The sequence below is a fragment of the Bactrocera dorsalis genome, chromosome 2 (genome assembly GCF_023373825.1).
Source record: "Bactrocera dorsalis isolate Fly_Bdor chromosome 2, ASM2337382v1, whole genome shotgun sequence".
Lineage (NCBI taxonomy): Eukaryota > Metazoa > Arthropoda > Insecta > Diptera > Tephritidae > Bactrocera > Bactrocera dorsalis.
This window is the reverse complement of record NC_064304.1, coordinates 50809632-50827847: the sequence shown is the minus strand read 5'-3', so window position 1 is coordinate 50827847 and position 18216 is coordinate 50809632. Positions and strand designations below refer to the sequence as shown.

The 18216-nt window shown below is 33.7% G+C and overlaps 1 long non-coding RNA gene across 4 annotated transcripts; it reads left to right on the top strand.

Annotated features, from left to right (window-relative positions):
- Positions 1–594: 594 nt before the first annotated feature.
- On the top strand, positions 595–16331 carry LOC109579508 (uncharacterized). 4 transcript variants are annotated; one of them, XR_007421608.1, is made up of 3 exons: positions 656–1696; positions 8756–14035; positions 14177–16331. It is a non-coding gene; the product is annotated as an uncharacterized LOC109579508 (long non-coding RNA). The 4 variants fall into 4 exon arrangements; XR_002183878.3 differs by having other exon boundaries at positions 685–1696; positions 8756–9087; positions 9192–16331; XR_007421606.1 differs by having other exon boundaries at positions 595–1696; positions 8756–16331.
- Positions 16332–18216: the final 1885 nt, after the last annotated feature.

The following is an 18216-nucleotide window of genomic DNA, read 5'->3' as shown; positions in this document are numbered from 1 at the left end:
TATTATGTAGAGATACATATGTCCTCCATGCCCCAGAAATTTTCAAATCTATTCATTGCCCATTTTGTCTGTGGCAGCCGCTAAGGTTAGACGTGACTTTATGAACTTGTTGCTTTTCATTTGTTAAAAAAAAATTATCAAATAATTTGTCTATGAATTCTTGGCCAAAAACAATAGTGCCAAAGCCTCCATATTTGCCTTTTTCCAAAAATTTTAAAGCATAAGTGAAAATCGTTAAAAGAACTAAAGTTATCGCAAAGAATTTGAGAATTGCTTCGAGAATTGGAGGAAGCGCTGGCATAAGTGATTAATATCGGATGGGGACTATGACTTGAAGACGACAACATTAATGTAGATATATGATCAACTATTTTTCTCAAGAGACGAATATTCTCGTTATTTCTTAAACTCATCTCGTGTCTCTTTTAGTCGGTAGAAATTTTCATAAAAACCTTTACTTTTTTAATACTGAATTAAAGCAATCATTTTTACTCCTGCTTCCCCTTACTATTAACTGGCGACAATGATGCATATGTAGAAAAAGAAAACTCGATATTTGTTTTGTCTCGATGTTTTTTAGAGAGCGTTTGCAAATATATGTTCGCTACCTTATGAAGAAATTGAGGGCAAGGCTTACTTTACAATTATTATGAAAATTTGACAATTTGCTTCGTTTATGACGTTGCGTACCAACATTCGAATCGACGGCCGGAGATCTCACTAGTCGTACAGAATAGGAAGGCATTGTAAAATAGAGCCCAAAAAGATGCCTTGATTTCTTCAGTAAATATAATTACTATCAGTTAGAGGTGAGATATGTGTATATGTCGAATTTCCCGCTCAGGTGGTGTTAATTGATTTATGTAATAACATTTAGAAATATTTCAGCTTCTCTAGCATACCCTCGCTTTTAAGTCAGACAATCGCTTACTAATTTATTGCATTGAAACCAGCATTTTTTATTTGCTATCTTTTTATCTTGTGCTATGTGTGTGCATACAGTGGCAAAATCATCTGTAAATAAATGTAGCAAAAGCTAAGCTGGAAAGACTACAGTCTGTGAATAGATATCCACTACTGCTAGAGCCCTGATTTGCTGTTAACTATTTGGTGTTCATTTGTATTTTTGTATTCGTATTTTGTAGCAGTTTGTTTTTCCTATTGTGAGAAAATTTATTCAGACTAAAAATTTGATTCGAACGAATATTTACCACCGTTTGTAGCGTTAGTTGTGTTGTGTGTAACATTTGTTATGCTCATCGTTGCCGCTCTCTACCTAGCAGATTCCACACCATTGGCTGAGCGCGACGAGGTCAGACATGTGGTGAACAGCAGCTCGATATAATACTTCAGTTGTTAATTAAACGCCGAAGTTAAAGGGTCTCTGTAGGCAAGTATTAGTGACACTGCGTCATTCTGCGCAATGCCGTCGCAAACTATTGTGGATATTACAGAAGTGTCCTCATCCAGGGTTGGATATTGGAGCTGATACCTCAATAATAACTTTTTGTTCAGTAAAGTGTGATTTTCTACTAGCTTGTGTAGAGTTTAATTAAACATTTTATAATGTTGAAAAATAATTACATATATTATTTAAAAACATTGGAAATACTTATAAAAGTTTCCTGCAAATAGAAAAAATCGTTTAAGCAGCACAAAATAGATTTATGGGGAATAAAACGGATACCAAAATTTGGTAAGTACAGTCTTGGGAATAGTATTAAAGATATATATGCATACATATGCATTTATGTATGTATATTTAGAAAGATAGAAATAAAAACTGAAAAATCTTAAAAATTGTGTCGAAAATCGCTGACAATAAAAAACGCCTGCGATTATTGCGCAGACGCGCCCCATACCATTCTGCCTTGCCTTGGTTTCCAATGGGCTCTTCGCCTACAAACAAGCTACATATGTATACATACATACAAGGACTAATTTGCAAATTAATTGATGCGTGTAAGTGAAATTTTGATTATTTTCAAAGAACTACTGGAATATACTCGTAATACCGCATAGCCATGCAAATGGAATTCATGTTGATTCTTATTTAAAAAACTATAATTCTGAAAATATATGTCGCGTGTGAGAAACACACCAATTTGCCGCTATAACAGTCTAGCGACAACAGTTCTATCTCACCCCTACATTGTTCTTGTGTGTGTTTAACTTTCAGCAAGTAAAAGCTTTTCATCCACTTTTGTTCTATGAGCCCAGAGCGAACAGGGACAAAACAGCAGGAGAGAGTCCACCACCTCCGTTGATATTTGCAAATGCCTTTTACTGTCGAATTGCTGCCGATGTTAAAAGTTGCATTGCTATTAACACCTTAGTAAAGAGACAAAAAACAATTAACTAACTAACAACTACATTATTACTTCTAACGTTTTATAAATATCTGAACAGGAGGAAACTGAATTGAAATAAACTCTTAAATTAACTTAGTCCCATCCATAAGGATGACACTTGTCTGACTCTCAAGTATTAATTCATCATTTAGGTATACTAAAATCTTAACAGAGGAGCCAAAAAAGTAGAAAGTAATAATGATAAAGCCACCGATAACAAATAACGGATAACAGTGAACGTAACCCATGTGGAACTTGAAAAACACTCGTTTTACCCAGACATAGTTGCAATCCATTTTACCGCGTTTAAACATAGCTGAGCCAGAAGATCTCTCGCTCTCCCCTATCCAACGACAAGCGTGCAAACGTTAGCTAATAAGGTTTTGCATCCCTACCACCGTCATTCGGAGGCAATGAACAGGGTATTTTTTCCACAAGGCTTGCTTACCTGACTGACTGGCAGGCTGTCTAGAGTTGTTCATGAGTGCATAAAAGGAGCTCTTGGACCTTATATATGTATGTGTATACGTGAAAATAAGCATTCACTATAGTACGGGTGCTTGTGTGCAACATGGCGGCCGAATTCGTGTAATTGTGTATGTGGCTTCCAATTTTAAGGAAGGTCATACAAGAAAATGTATCTGTATTATATTATATGTGTGTAAAACGTTCGGTGTATTTAACTAAGCGCTAGTTAATAGTTGAAATATTTTTATTTTTATTTGACGCCATTCTAAAACTGTGAATATGTTTCGAAATACAAAATTTGATTTGCCAAAATTTAAACTTAAACTTTGGATACAGTTAATATATTTTATCTAACTAACCCAATTATTTCATAAATATTAAAGTTGTTCAATGATTGCATCCCGTCATACCATATACGCTATAGCACTCTTATTTTTCTGCCTCCATAAATATTTTTCTCCACAATAGGACTAAATCAACTGAAACTTATATGTTTGTAATTTTCAATTTCGCCTTTTTTATCGTATTTGCTATATATTATGAATACAATTTTTATGATTTAGTGTTTTTCTTCAATAATTCGTTTTACTTTGAATTATTTTAAAAGTAGACATCCGCAAAAAATCTTTCCTTCTGATGTTATATTGCTGCTTTATGATTCTGCCCAATCAATGACAGTTAACTGATTCCAAAGCAATCTTCATTTGATTGTGCGTTTTGCGATATATTGAGAAGAGGAGGTAAAAATATCAAGCTTTCATAGAAATTATTATGAAAATATTTCCATTTTAATATTGTGAGGCAGTTTTCTGACATTTATATATATGTACATCAATTTTTATTTTCTTACCAGCAACAGTTTATTTTGTTTAAAATAAATTAATATAGTAAAATAAATGATTTTATTTTAATTATAATTAATTATTGTTAAATGTCATCTATTATTGAAAATTAGGGTGCGGTAATTAAAATGGATTTTTTTATTTTTTCAAGTCAAATGTAGCTTCACACTAAGAGTAACAATGAAATCATTTCATACAAATGTAGGTTAAAATTTAAATCATGTCTGCATTTAATTTTTTTACTGCTTCTATCTCGCTATTCACTTTCGTTAAGCCTTTCTTGTTATATATGCCAAAAATCTTTGCTGAAATTATTTTATTTTTTTACTTGTTTTAGATGAAAACAAATGTATGTATATAAAAAGTTTACTATTGGCGGAGAATATTAACCTAAATTTTGGAATTGTCGAATACACACTCAAGATCAAAACTGACCCAAACGGGTCTATTTAATTTGCGCGCGCAAGCCGAATCATTAAATATTTATTTCCTATATTGATACAACATTTTTTATGTTAGAGTCAGGTTTGATCTCCATCTCACACTAACCAATTGGTACTTTTGCCAGCTGTTTGCTTACGACACGTATAGTTTGTTTTAGCTGATTCATTCCAAAGAATTCCATATTACTTAATTTGTATACTTTGTTGTGTTGTTGCTATCACAACTCAGGCGCATATACTTGTATTATGAGCTCAATTTAAAGGTGTAAATTTAAAACACTCGTATCACCAGGAAAAAGAACACATTTCAACTGAAATTACGAATCGAAGTTACACTATTTCACTATTATTTTCATACACAAGCATTTCCTATAACTTGACATGAATACGTTCCAATGACCGGGCGCGAACACTAATTTGGGAATATTTCGTTCAAATTATCTCTGATAAACGGTCAAGGAAATCGTGTACAATTTATAAATTTTTTTCTTCTTCAAACTGTAATTAAGTTTTTGGTTTTTGGACAGTTGTTTTCAAGAATAATACGTAAAATGATCATACCAAACAAATTGACTTGCACTGGTTCGCGGTGGCTCAACGGAAACTAATAGCTCACATGATTAATTCAATAGAAATATAGTTCTGATTAGCTGCTTCTGACTCTAAGAATATACTTGATTTTACCAAACCCCTTATATGGGCAGCTGCCCTAGCCGGACAAACAACTGTGTCGGTGGGTATCCGATTAAGAGGACTTTTGATGCATTAATATAAATATTTTTGTAGGTTATTATTGATTTTAATTCCTATATAAATAATAATTTAATTTAAAAATTTATTGAAGCAATTGTTATTTTATAATAGAAGTAATGTCCCAAAACATTTTAGGTTTAAAAAGAATTTTATTTCTCCCATTATAATATTAAGTTCACAGCAAAGATATATGTATGTACATACATATATTTCAACGGAAATTTTTGTCAATTTCTCCCTTTTTTTGAATTTTTCCACATCTTGTTATTCAGTTGATTATCATAGTGAAACAAAGTCGGGCAATCAACATTTTTTCGAAAACTACAAAAGTAGTTCAAAGAGGAACTGCCTAAAATATGGAGGAATAAAAACAAAACTATGCTCAGTCGGGGGCAAAAGTCAACTGTTCATTTATTGTTGGCGGTCGCATTTGCGCGCACACGCCGGTACAATGCCTGACAACGTTCGTATCCGCATGTGCATTCTGTTTTTCACGTTCCACGAATATATCTGCTTTATAACCTTGCCACTCGCGCAATGTTTAACAACAATAACAAACCGGCATACAAACATATCATGCGGCAATAACCTTCATGCGATTTTCAGTTTGCGAGAGCGGTCTATGTTGCAAAGATTACCTGTTCTCTGCATTGTTTTCAGTATTACCTTCGCAACATCTATGCTTTTACGGAAATATGTACTAGGAGCCCAAGTCAGTTGCATTTGTATCATTAAGGTGGGCAAACTAAAATATTTCCCATATATCGATGGTATACAAAGCATATTATTTTTCGCAACTTTCCGAATTTTGTTATCAAAATAATTACTATTTTACATTTACAGCTTTTAAATTTACATTAGGGCTCAAGTTTTAACAGACAACATGTTTTAGCTTGGAAAGCAAATCTGCAGACTTTTTATAAAACTCCATACACGCTACAAATTGAAGGAGAAACTCGACAAAAGTAAACGCTTCTAGCATGTTTGCAAAATTCGAATCTACGAAATATTCTACCGTATACCCTTAATTGAACTAATCGTTTCAGTTGTATTGTATTATTTTTACTTACTTGCGCAAGTGTCGTTGATTCAATTTAAAATTTTTATGTTAAAAACTAGCATTGGCCCAACAACAATTTTTGTCATTTCCATATTCAAGAACGATTTTAGTTCGGCCATGATATCGAATTCTTAGAAGGAGTAGTTTGTCTTATAATAATATTCCTTACACGCGCTAATTCTCACCTTTATTAAGGCACAATTTTATTTTACATTTACATTTATATAAAAATATTGAACAGACAAGGTGATGTCCAGACCTATTGCACATAGATGTTATAATATATGACTATGAAAATGTGAAATGATATTAAACAAATAATACAATATTGTTTTATCCACTTCTCAGATACTCGCATAATAAAACTTGGCACTAAAACTAAAATGAAAGTGACCCAATCGAGAACCGAGAATATCTGTCGTAACATAATAATAAAATTGGAAAGTACAGGCAAACTCCTTGAACCAGATTTATTTGAGATACTACGACTATGACTGTGCTCAGAAAGTCACCCTATTTAAAACATTTTATACAAATTAAATGAATCTCAGTACCGAAGCTCTTGGGAAATCTGTTGACTTCTCAACGGTATAATGCTGAATCACTATGAACATACATACATACATACATATCTATTTTATGTGTGCATATATGAACAGATATATTTGTCCGTAGTCATGTTTCTAACCCATATACCTACATACATACATACATATGCACATGCATTTTATTTTGCCGACTCTGAGGTAAATGATCTTTATTAATGGAATGCGCAGCTTCGATGTTTGTAAACAACAAACCGGCTTTAACTACCGGAGTGAACTTGCCACAATAAGACACTGAAGGAAATTGTAATTTCGCGATCGCTCCGTTGTTCCGACTTTTTGGCAAAAGAATGAATAGGTGCTTATGTTGTGCGAACCGCGCACCAAGTAAATACTCCCAACGTATTTCGAGAATACGAGCACAAATACGTACATGAGTATGTGCCTATAAAACACATGAATATGTTTTCGTTTCTGTATATGTACATTTATAATTGTCTGTTAATCGGTCGGTGTTAAAGGTTCTGCCACAAGAATAATTTTTGAATCAGGCTAATATTATGAAAGAACTGTAATAAAAATTAAATATACCATACTAATACATTTTAAAAATTATTTTGAGATCTTCATAACACTTAATTATTTTTTATAAATTTCAGAGTCTGGATAACAAATTTTGGTTTATTAACAATATTATTGTTTTAAGATGAAATCCCTTCCAATCGAATATGTTTTATTTTCCAAATATTTAGGTCATAATCAAATGTTCAAAATTAAAAAGATTTTACGTCTTATGAGTAAAGACTGATCAAATTGTTTTCCCCTTATTTTTTATTTTGTCAACTAGAGATCACTGTAATTATTACAGTGCAATAACGATGATGATACATTAACATTAACATACTTAACCATTCATTTACGCTCATTTTTATGCATACATATTCATATGTAGTATTTGGATGTGTACATATGAATGTAGAAAGACGTATTCAAAGTTAGTCGTGATCAAATATTTTTCATTAGCTTCATTGGTGTTAAATGCCTTGACACGTGAATTTAATTATCAGTCGCCGAATTGAAACAGTTATTTACATACAATATAGCAGCTATACGTTAAATGGCCTACAAAATATACATAAGTAAATACGTATTATTAATGTATAAAAATCTTGGCAAGTACAATTCAGACACTTCATACAATGTAAGAAAATGCATTGCCTAGCTTTTTTATTATTTGGAAAATAAGCATAATATAAAGCTATATGTCATTTTAAAGCAACCAAACCAGCTTATTTATATAACATTTCATTTTTCATTTAACTCTTATCCTAATTAGGTTTCCTCCAACCCCTCAGATCAGATTGAACTGAGGTTAGACGAAAGTGTGTTGCCTTGCATGAGATCCGAAAATTGGGAAATAATTAATTATTATAATGTCATTGTTAATAATTTATCATCCATCGACGACCGTAGAAAAAATATTTCTCTGGCATATAACGATTAATAACTGGAAAAAGAGCAAATGGCATCTACTACCTTTCGTATAGTTTAGTGAAAATATTTAACTGTTTCTTCAAGCTTATAAAATAAAACACCGAATAATTTCATTACAATTATCTATTACCTATTATCTTCTTATTTACCATATGAGTAAGATAGATTTGAGATGATTACGATAGGTAAATCTCACAATTGGAGTAAGAAAAGTTACCACTGTAAATATTGCATATCACGTTTATGTATACAAGAACACGACAACATACGACACATATACATATATACCAACCTACCCCTGTGCCTCGTAATATTGTAATGTGTCCGCAACGCTGCATAGAAGCCATTAAAAGTGTACTTCAATTTACTGAAAGGACGAAGGCGAACAGAGCTGATTTTATGTGCGTGCGAGAGTGAAAGAGCAAGAGCACAAACTATTAGAGGTGGTGCCGAATAAAAAGTGGGTATAATGCATATGTGTTTGTAAAAAGGTGTAATTGCGCGAACTCATATGCATTGTTTACTCAAATCTTGGCTGGGTCCTCTGGGGAAGCCACGAAACCCAAAAGAAGAACACTTTAAAATAGAGGTAGACACTTGCAAACATACACGAAAATCTTACCTCAATATTTGCTTTTTGACTTCATAATTGTTTTATAATAGCACCAACTAAATTGTTAAGACAATAACTAGAAAACAATCGGTAATGAGTTGTAATACTTTCTGTTCTGAAAATTCCTAATGAATTGGCTTAAGTAGGTATTACTCACCATCCCATCTCTTTCTGTGTATTTTTCAGAGAACTAATGCTCAACAGGAATTAATGCTGTACTTATGAACGAAACTAAATAACGGGATCAATAGTGCTAAAGTCATAAAATTGGCAACGTTTAACCTACTTTACTGCTGAAACAACAAATAAGCAAAAGGAACAATAACAAGCATTTTAAACGCCGGCGGAGGTGACTAGTTATAATCCATTGTAAAATTCATATATATATTTCAATACAGTTGGTATATGTATGTGTGTGCTGCACTAGTCCGAAGGCGTTGGAAAACCCGCTGACATTGGAAAATTTCTTCTTACTGTGCTGCTACGCTCTGCATGTCGTAATGATTTGTTTCATACAAGTATGTCGAGCAATTTGATATAGACGGTTACATTAAGTTTTAGTTTGGAATTTACTTTCTCTATGTATGCATTTATTTATGCTGTTTCAATTTTATTTCTAAAGGAGAAGTTGCCATCAGCTGCTGGCTCCGAACCAAACATGTGCGCTCAGATCGCTTTCGTCGGAACCGAACCATTGGCAACGGGTGGCTTTTTAACAATACTGAGAAATAGCCCTTTATGCCTTCATAGTCGGGACATTAGTCAGCATAATTTGTTCCGCAATTTATTTAACATTGAAGATCGCATACATGGTTTTTTATTCACAATTCCATACAAAGGTAATTACTTGATATTGACAAAAAAATTAAAGAAAATAATTCTTGAAGTTGGAAATAAACGTTATATATCCGGCAAATATTGAATATCTCACTTTGAAATAATTTTTTTTTTTTAATTTTAGTCTTTGTTTTCTAACTTGATTTTTGTCTAAAGTAACGTTTTTTTCATAGCAATTAAATAGTCTTATTTAATAATCTTGTTAATGACTTCAACTCTGAAACTTGTAAATAGGCAAGGTACACTTTTATTGTTATAATTACACTCTCACAAAGCATTGCTAAAGAGTATAATACTGTCTGTCCATCCGTCCATCCGTCTATGCATCCAGTAACTTGAGTAAAAATTAAGATACTTTGTAAATCACTTACAATAAGACTTACGAGTACAATAAGAAAAAATCGGGTGGGGCTGTGCCGGGGCACACGGCCGTTGGTTTTAACGCGAATCGCTTTTAAAGTAAAATACTGAAATGAAAACAAGATTGACGAAGTTTTAAGTATTTTAATTTAATTTTAATTTTTTATAATTTTAAAAGAACAGGTACATAATAGAAACATAAATTAGTTATTATTATCGGAGATGAGTTCTGTCCCGGGGCAATATCCAAACATTGCTCCTCATTACATAGCAAAGTATGTTGTCGAGCCAGCAGGATTTCAGATTCTGGGGAAAAGTTGGGGTCGACAGACTCAATCTGAAATTCGAGCCCGATATAGTCATCGATGGACGACCAAATCGTTAAATTAAATAAAGTTATCTTCGTAGCGTAATCGACGAATTTGCATAAATGGTAACCGCGGTGAAATCAATCGAATGCTGATAGGGTCAAGCAGCGGTAGTCCGCTCGGCTTTGGAGGATAACGAAAACCGTTTGAGCGCGACTGCCTTGGGATTTTGTTGGCATCTATCGATTTGCTACAGGTACTGCATAAGCGAAATTCCGTCACCTTTTCATTGGGTAATTTTGTTTGAAGGAAAGAAATGTTGCAAAGTCTCGTTCGAACCAAAGTCGATCAAATGATGCAAGATAAACTAAACGGATTGGCTTCAAATACCGTTTTGAAGAGTTTGTCCGCTGAACGACAATGATTTTGCATTGCTTCACTTCTACTGATATTGACATCTCTCAGTTCCGTGGCAGATCCAATAGATCAGCGTTGTCCACGGCCTATGCGCACAATAGCGCACGGACAGTGCCAGACACCTCACACCAACATGTCGCGACAAGTGGCTGTGAAAGCACGATTGTGCTTCTGTATTCAACTCCGTAGGCAAACAAAGCAGAATTTTGCGATCAGTTGACGCTAGAATAACCAACACAAGCATAACGTGCACACAGTCACGTTGGACAACACTGCAATAGATATATCGATCGTCTGTTCATTCGTTATGTCCATAAGTATAGGTATTCCAGTGGTAGAGGTACTCGCGAGGTCGGCAGCAGCAGCTTTGCGACGTTCCCGAAACCGTCGCTCGACGCCGAACATTGGGGTACCTATGCGTGACCCACAGCCCCCTCTTTGTAACAATAGCCGTAATTTATATTTCTGGTTGCCTCTTGCAAGAGCTGAGGCCGGCATACCAAAATTTTTATACGAGTATATTTATTATCACTTTCTGGTTATTATAAATAAGTACTGTCCAAATTACACTGAATTTTATATAAATCAATCGGTTTAACTTGACAAACACACGAAATAATCACCGCGTTATATAGTCGGAGTCACGAGTTACACTGAATAGAAACAACCGAAAGCGCGGGTTTCGCACAGTTAACGCAGTATGCCTCCCCCGCCGCCCCGCTCGACCCCGACACGAACTTAATGTCATAACAGCGAGTTGACTATATAAGCGAAATATTCACACCACATGTTTGTTTCTAAGGCTAATAGCTTTTTAACTATTAGGGTACGATGATACAATATAACCCTTTTCGTTACGGTCCACTTTTTAAAACTTCTACCCGTATGTTTCGGCGCGATTTTAAAGACGTTTCACGCCAAAAAATGCTTATTACGATAACGAATCACCTTCCTTAACTCCCCATATAACGGTTATGTTGCAAATTAGCAGTGCGATAACTCAATGAATAAATGCGCCAGAAGCCTTAAATTTCACAACCAAGATGAAAGGGAAGAGCTTTATAGGAGCAAGTGCAAAATTTGGAAGGTGGGCGTTGCCCCACCCACCCTTAGTTGAAATTTTATTTCTAACATATACTAGCATACCATTTGATTCCTTCTCTTCCAGTCGAATATATCGGGATATAGCTTTGCACAAGTAGTTCGCTAAAGCAATTAATTTTATGCACAAAAATTGTCGAAATCAGTCTATAACTCTTCAAGGACCCAAACACCAAATATCTGGACCCTAGAACATTTAGCTGATTTTTAATCGAACATATCAGCCAAACTGTGAATACTATATAGTTTTGAAATTTGGGAGCATTTTCTTGGGATGATGGCATGCTCTTGTGCCTTCTTTAGCCTCCAAATACCCAATATATAACTGTGTATATTTTTGTCCATGATTGTAAACAATCAATGCAAAACCTCCTTATTTTAATTTTAGCATATACGAAATTCTCATAAATCACTTTACTTAGCGAAAGTATAAAACGTTCTGTTACAGCTGAACTCAACCTTCCTTACTTGTTTAATATAAAGTTTTGCGAACATCTGAAATTAAATTTCCGTCTATAATCTCTTTCATTTTGTCAACATTATACAAAAGTGTTAAATGTATTTGTCAGTCCTTTTTTCAGATGGATTCAACACTAGTCTGCAAAGGTTTCATTATATTTTATATTATTTAGTAGCAGCTGCGGCCACTCTTTAGACTTTCAAAGGTAAAGTATTGAGACTATTATTGAAATTATGAGACATTTTCAAGTTAATTGAATTAAATATTAAAATTATTATATTCTAATATTAGTTATTTGATTTGATCGAGAGAAAAAGCTCGAAGCTTACCCTTTTGATCAACAAAGTGAATATATAGAACAACAAATTTCTAAATAATCAATCAACCATAAGATTTCAAAGTAATGACAATATAGGTATATGTTTTGGTAACAATCAAAAATTAAGTAGAAATTGTTCTTTTGAAATTTGTGCAAACAAACAGACAAATTCAACTGATAACTACTGTGGATTCGAAGTAAAAGAGGAACACTGTCATTTCAAAACCAACAATTCACTTCAAGATAAATGTACAACTTTGAACTCAGTACTTCATATTTTGACTACAGCCTTATGCAGTTTGATAACAAGGTGAAAATGGTATGAATACAACTATACAATATAGTCAATGCAACTTCAAAGCAGCTCTTTCTGTACTCTGATCCAATATGTAAAAGGAAATACATTCGACGCCAACTTTTTGGGTTTGTCATTGAAACAATTATACTTGTATATATTTGAATTTGTGTATTACACCTTACTCACGACGTTGTATGCGAACTTAACCCTATTACCGGAAAGTCATTTAAGGAGGAGATTGATTGATGATAATATTTTAAATAAACACACACATACAATGAAGTTCTAACGAGACCTAATTACTCATTCGAGGTTGGTAACAGAGGCAGTAGGCCAGCTAGCGCACGAGGTGTGAGCGTTCAATAGTTAGTATATACCATATCACAACTTGTGCCAATAATTGTATACATCCACATACCTACATATACCATATTTCTTACTGTGAGCACTTTTATTTTGTTTTGCTGCATGAGTATGTGTAAAGTAACTCTACCGGTCTTAGAGGGTTAAGTTGGTTATGATAGCAATGTGAAAAAACAAACAAAAACTGTTTCCAAGAGGCGACACCTTTTAATCCACAAATGTAATCAAAGATAAATAAAATTAATTGTACAGTACATATTACTTGTATTCAATTCGGCATATTTCTTTGTGAGTGATGACATTTCCAACTTTTTCGGAATGTTTAGCCGAATTTGTATTTGTCTAAGACGATATGCCCACATTTGTGCATTTGTATGTCCATGTACACATATATAAATATGCGGTGCTCCATTTCCGTATCTTATCGGCAAACTCATACGTCTTCGAGCCAAAGACACCCATCTAATTTTATAGATATGACAAAACAATAGCAAAAACTCAATAATGCAACCTTTTCTGATTTGTTTTAAAGACAGAGGAATTTGCATTGAACTCTTGGACAAACAATTTTAATCGGAATTTTCGACATTCGAATCATTATCTATAAAGCCTTCCATGATTACATAGCTCCACATAGTACTCAGTCGATACTGGATCGTGGTCGGGTAGAGAACACCTATGCTAGCTGCGTGGGCTGTGGGTAAATTGCCTCTGGTGAGAAAGGGCCAAGATTCATTTTTGGTTTAATTCTTTAATGCAAGCGAATCATAAATATTTTGTGTGTTGCGAAGTTAATTTTGTTCATTCTTGTACATAATATTCAGAATTTTATAGCCATTTCCATATGGTCAGAATTGTAATAATGTGAGCAATAGTAAGGCCTCTCAAAGGATTTGTTGCCGTGTACAATCTATCAAGGCCGCCTAAAGCGCATATTACTGGCGCTGGAAAAAATAAAGTAGTGTAACTATTTTTATACTTTCGATTATTAGTAATTACAGAAGTGAGTGAACGTTAATAATATATTTAAACAAAAACAAATGAAAAAGTTCATTAATGAATCGAGTGTTTCGATTTTTCGAAAGGTTTAACATTCAACTAATATCCGTACATAAGTATTCATACTTTTTATTTCTAATTACAGATTACGAACTAACCACATACGTACATATGTATGTAGGTTAAAAGTGATAGGAAAGCTGAAACAAAACCATAGTAAGGTGCGTTGTCTATAAGTACAAAGTAATGGTTTAAGTGACAACATTATGTTCTACATCCACCCTGTAGATCCGAATTTGTTTTGATGTTTGTGGTGACAAATTCGGTTCTAGAGAGGTTTGTGTGGTTCTAAATACAACGAAGAATTGGTTATGTAAAAACATATGAATTGGGAGAAAACAATGCGGAAAACATTAACATATGTACGTGCAAAATACCATTGTATACAAAAACTGCTTACAAGAAGAGAAGGGAAAATAAAAATTTTATTCAAATTCGTAAAAAATTGAAATATGTAAAATATTCACCATAGATACCGTTGTGATATTTTGCTTTCTCAAAATACGAGTATCTTACATTTTAATCTACTTTTCTAAGCTTTCATTTTCTCCTTAAAACGAATTTTTGATATCGCAATTAAAATAAGAGAACAAACCTTATGTAATAAAAGCCACTTTTTAATTGGAGTATAGAATACTTTAAAGTCAAACCAAAACAGATAAATATTTACAATAAAGTTTTCTTAATTTACGTAAATTAACACACATTTTCTATTGTAACAACTGAACGACTAAAAGCTAGGGAAATCTGCATAAGGTCTTAAGTCACATTTTATGGCCTAAGTTAGAGCCATCTAACGAGATTTCAGCGATTTAACTGAATTCTAACGACACAGAAATTTTAGTTAGATATAACTTTGACATCTCAGCGTCGTTAACACGATTAGAGAATGTGTTCCTATTCAAAGTCACTGCACTTTTGCTTGAACTACATTTTACGAGGTTAGACAAATTTTGTTCTTTCATTTGCGAATCGTAGAGTAGAGACAGAAAAGACACTTTACAAAGAAATGTGGGCCAAGGGTAAATCACTCATTCCAGGCTATAAAAAATATTAAAAATGATGATTAAGTGATCCTGATGAGATCCTCAAATGGGTCTAGTAGTTAACGAGGGCAAGACGAAATATCTCCTATCATCAAACAAACAATCGTCGTATTTGTGACTAGGCTCCTGGATTAAAGCCACAGTCATAACTTCGAGGACATAGATAATTTTGCCTATCTTGGAACCAGCATTAACAGCAACAACAATGTCAGCCTCGAAATCCAACGAAGAATAACTCTTGCCAACAGGCACTACTTGGGACTGAGTAGGCAATTGATAAGTAGTGAGCATTGGCAACGGCGAATACCGCAGACGATGAAACAATGAGCTGTATAAAATATTCGACATTGATATAGTTCAATGAATTAAGAGAGAGCGGTTATGCTGGCTCAGTCATGTCACCCGAATGAACAGCTTTGATAGTATTTGACGCAGTACTCGCTGGAGGAAACATAGGAAGAGGAAGGCTTCCACTCCATAGGAAAGACCAGATGGAGAAGGACCTGGCTACACTTGGAATCTCCAATTGGTGCCAAACAGCGAAAAGAAATAACGACTGCCGCACTGTTGTAAACTCGGCTATAACCGCGTAAACGATATCTATGCCAATAAAGAATTTGTATTATGACTGTGGATTATATATCTGGTAGCAAAATTTCCCAAACTCAGCGAGGCAAAAATGAAAAGTGGAATATTTTTAGGTCCACAAATATGGCTAAGGAATGAGCTGAAATACTTGCCTGGAAATTGTTTGAGAACGTTTCATAAATTTTCTAGCAAACCATAACTCGGAAAATTACGCAGATTTAATAAATGAACTCATAATGTCATATAACGGTTTGGGTCGAAATATGTGCTTAATAATATAAGTATGTAATAGACTCTTGTCTGGATTACTGGAGGGCAGATTATTGTTGGAGAGGGAAAAAGAAAACTTCCAGAAACCAAATATTCATGAAAGTCATAAGTATTTGTTTATGTTAAATAATAATTTCCCTAACTGTACATAGCTAATGTTCATACCTTTTAAGAAGAAGTGTAAATGTTTTGTTGTTACAAAAAAACTTGACGAGTATTTTTTCATACTATTTTTTAGAAGCCATTATACATTAAAAATTTGATATGAGTATATGTATTATATGTAGATGTGTTTGTGTAGTAAAATAAACAGATTTTTTATTTTGTTTGTGGTTTCGCAATTTGATTTTCAAGCCTTAAATATTTTAGAATATTTATGTAATATTTCAGAAAAATGCATCACAACGCATGATAAAGTTTGTGTAATTAATTTAATTAAATAATTTATAGGCAAATATAACAAATAAGGCAAAGCTAAGTTCGAGTGTAACCGAACATTTTATACTCTTGCAACTTGCAAAGATTAAAGCTAAGGAAGTACCTTCAGAACATATGGAACATAAGGCCTGTTAGTTATTTGGAATATAGGTCGAGTTTTTACCCGATTTAATTAATTCTAAGCGCAAATATTCACAGTTATAAGGAAAATATGGCCGATATACTTATGTATGCGATATAAAGTCACCAGCAGGTTCGAATATATTATATTAGGTATATGCAGCACACATTCATACTACTATTGGTCTACAACTTTGCTTCCGTCGTTTTTTTGTAAATTTAAGACTTTATTGTATAAAAACGATTCAAAAGTGTTTTCCCTTATTCCCTCAAAAAGCAATGCTTATTTAACACAAGAAATGCTTTATAATCCATTTTTTTGTAAACTAACACAAGTTGCTTTACAAAAATTCTATATTTTATTAATACCTATTAGAAATCATATAGATGGTAGTAGTAAAGTAATAGTATTATCTATGTATGTGTCAGCCTCGGTGAAGCGTGGACGGGTCCTCAGCCGCACTATTCTTGGAATTAAAAAAGAAAAGCAAAATTTCCCGCAAATGTCGAGAATTCGGCTCGAAAAGTGACATTTTCAGTTGAGAATAAATGTGAGATGCATACAGATCTCTACAAATATTTTGCTGGGTTAATGTTGACACAAATGTCCAAGATCGATATAAAACGATTTAATCGACCAGTGCTTGACCCTAGAGACATCTATTGGAAAACGGCGGAAGCAAAGTTGTAAACCTAATATCAGGAAAGGATTATCTTTGAATTCCGATTATATGTAAAACTGACACATTAACCAATATTTTCGGTAAAAAGACAACATTACTAACTTGGTAATAGTTCTTATAATAATTGCACTAATCCAAATTGACTATTGTATCTGTAGTAGTCTGGGAGATATGTACATTAAACCTATTAGACGGTGGGGCCATGTCTACTTTTTCAAAGTTTTCAACCCACAGGTGCCCTTTGCTACTGTAATCTTCTGGGCCAAATTACAGTTCCATATCTTTTAGTATTTAGTTATGAAACTTTACAGGTTTTCCTTTAATGGCGTTTTGTGGGCTTAGCAATGGCCAAGATTAATCGAGATATCTTAATTTTTACTCAAGTTACAGCTTGCACGGACGGGCGGACCCGGATTTCAACTTTACCAGGATGGCATCATTTATATACATATATATAACTCTATATCTATCTCGCTTAGTTTTAGGTGAAACTTACAACCGTTAGGTGAACAGAACTATTATACTATGTAGCAACATGTTGCAAGTGTATAAAAATGAAAAAACAATAATGAACTTTAATATACGGGCAATTGTCAGCAACCCTTAGTTTAGTCAGAATACTTGAGCAGGCACGTTGAGCACACTTAGTATCAACTCCTTAAGGCACTTCCGGGTACAACATGTTAACTGCTTCAAATTTTAGGCCTTCTAACGATTTTTATACACTAAAGCTTTGACTTCTCCAAAAAAAATCCCAATCGGTCGGCATTGTGGTAAGTTTATCCGATTTTTTTATGGGGTCAGTAAGGTAATCTGGCCTGTTTTTTTGACATTTTTTTCATAGAAATTTTTATTCTACAATAGAACTTTCTTCACACATCGTGAGGTATATCGTGGAGTGTATAAACAAAATTTTTCGGAATTTTTTGATGACATCTGTCGCAGGCTGGGTGAATGAGTTGCGTTTTTTCACTGGCGGA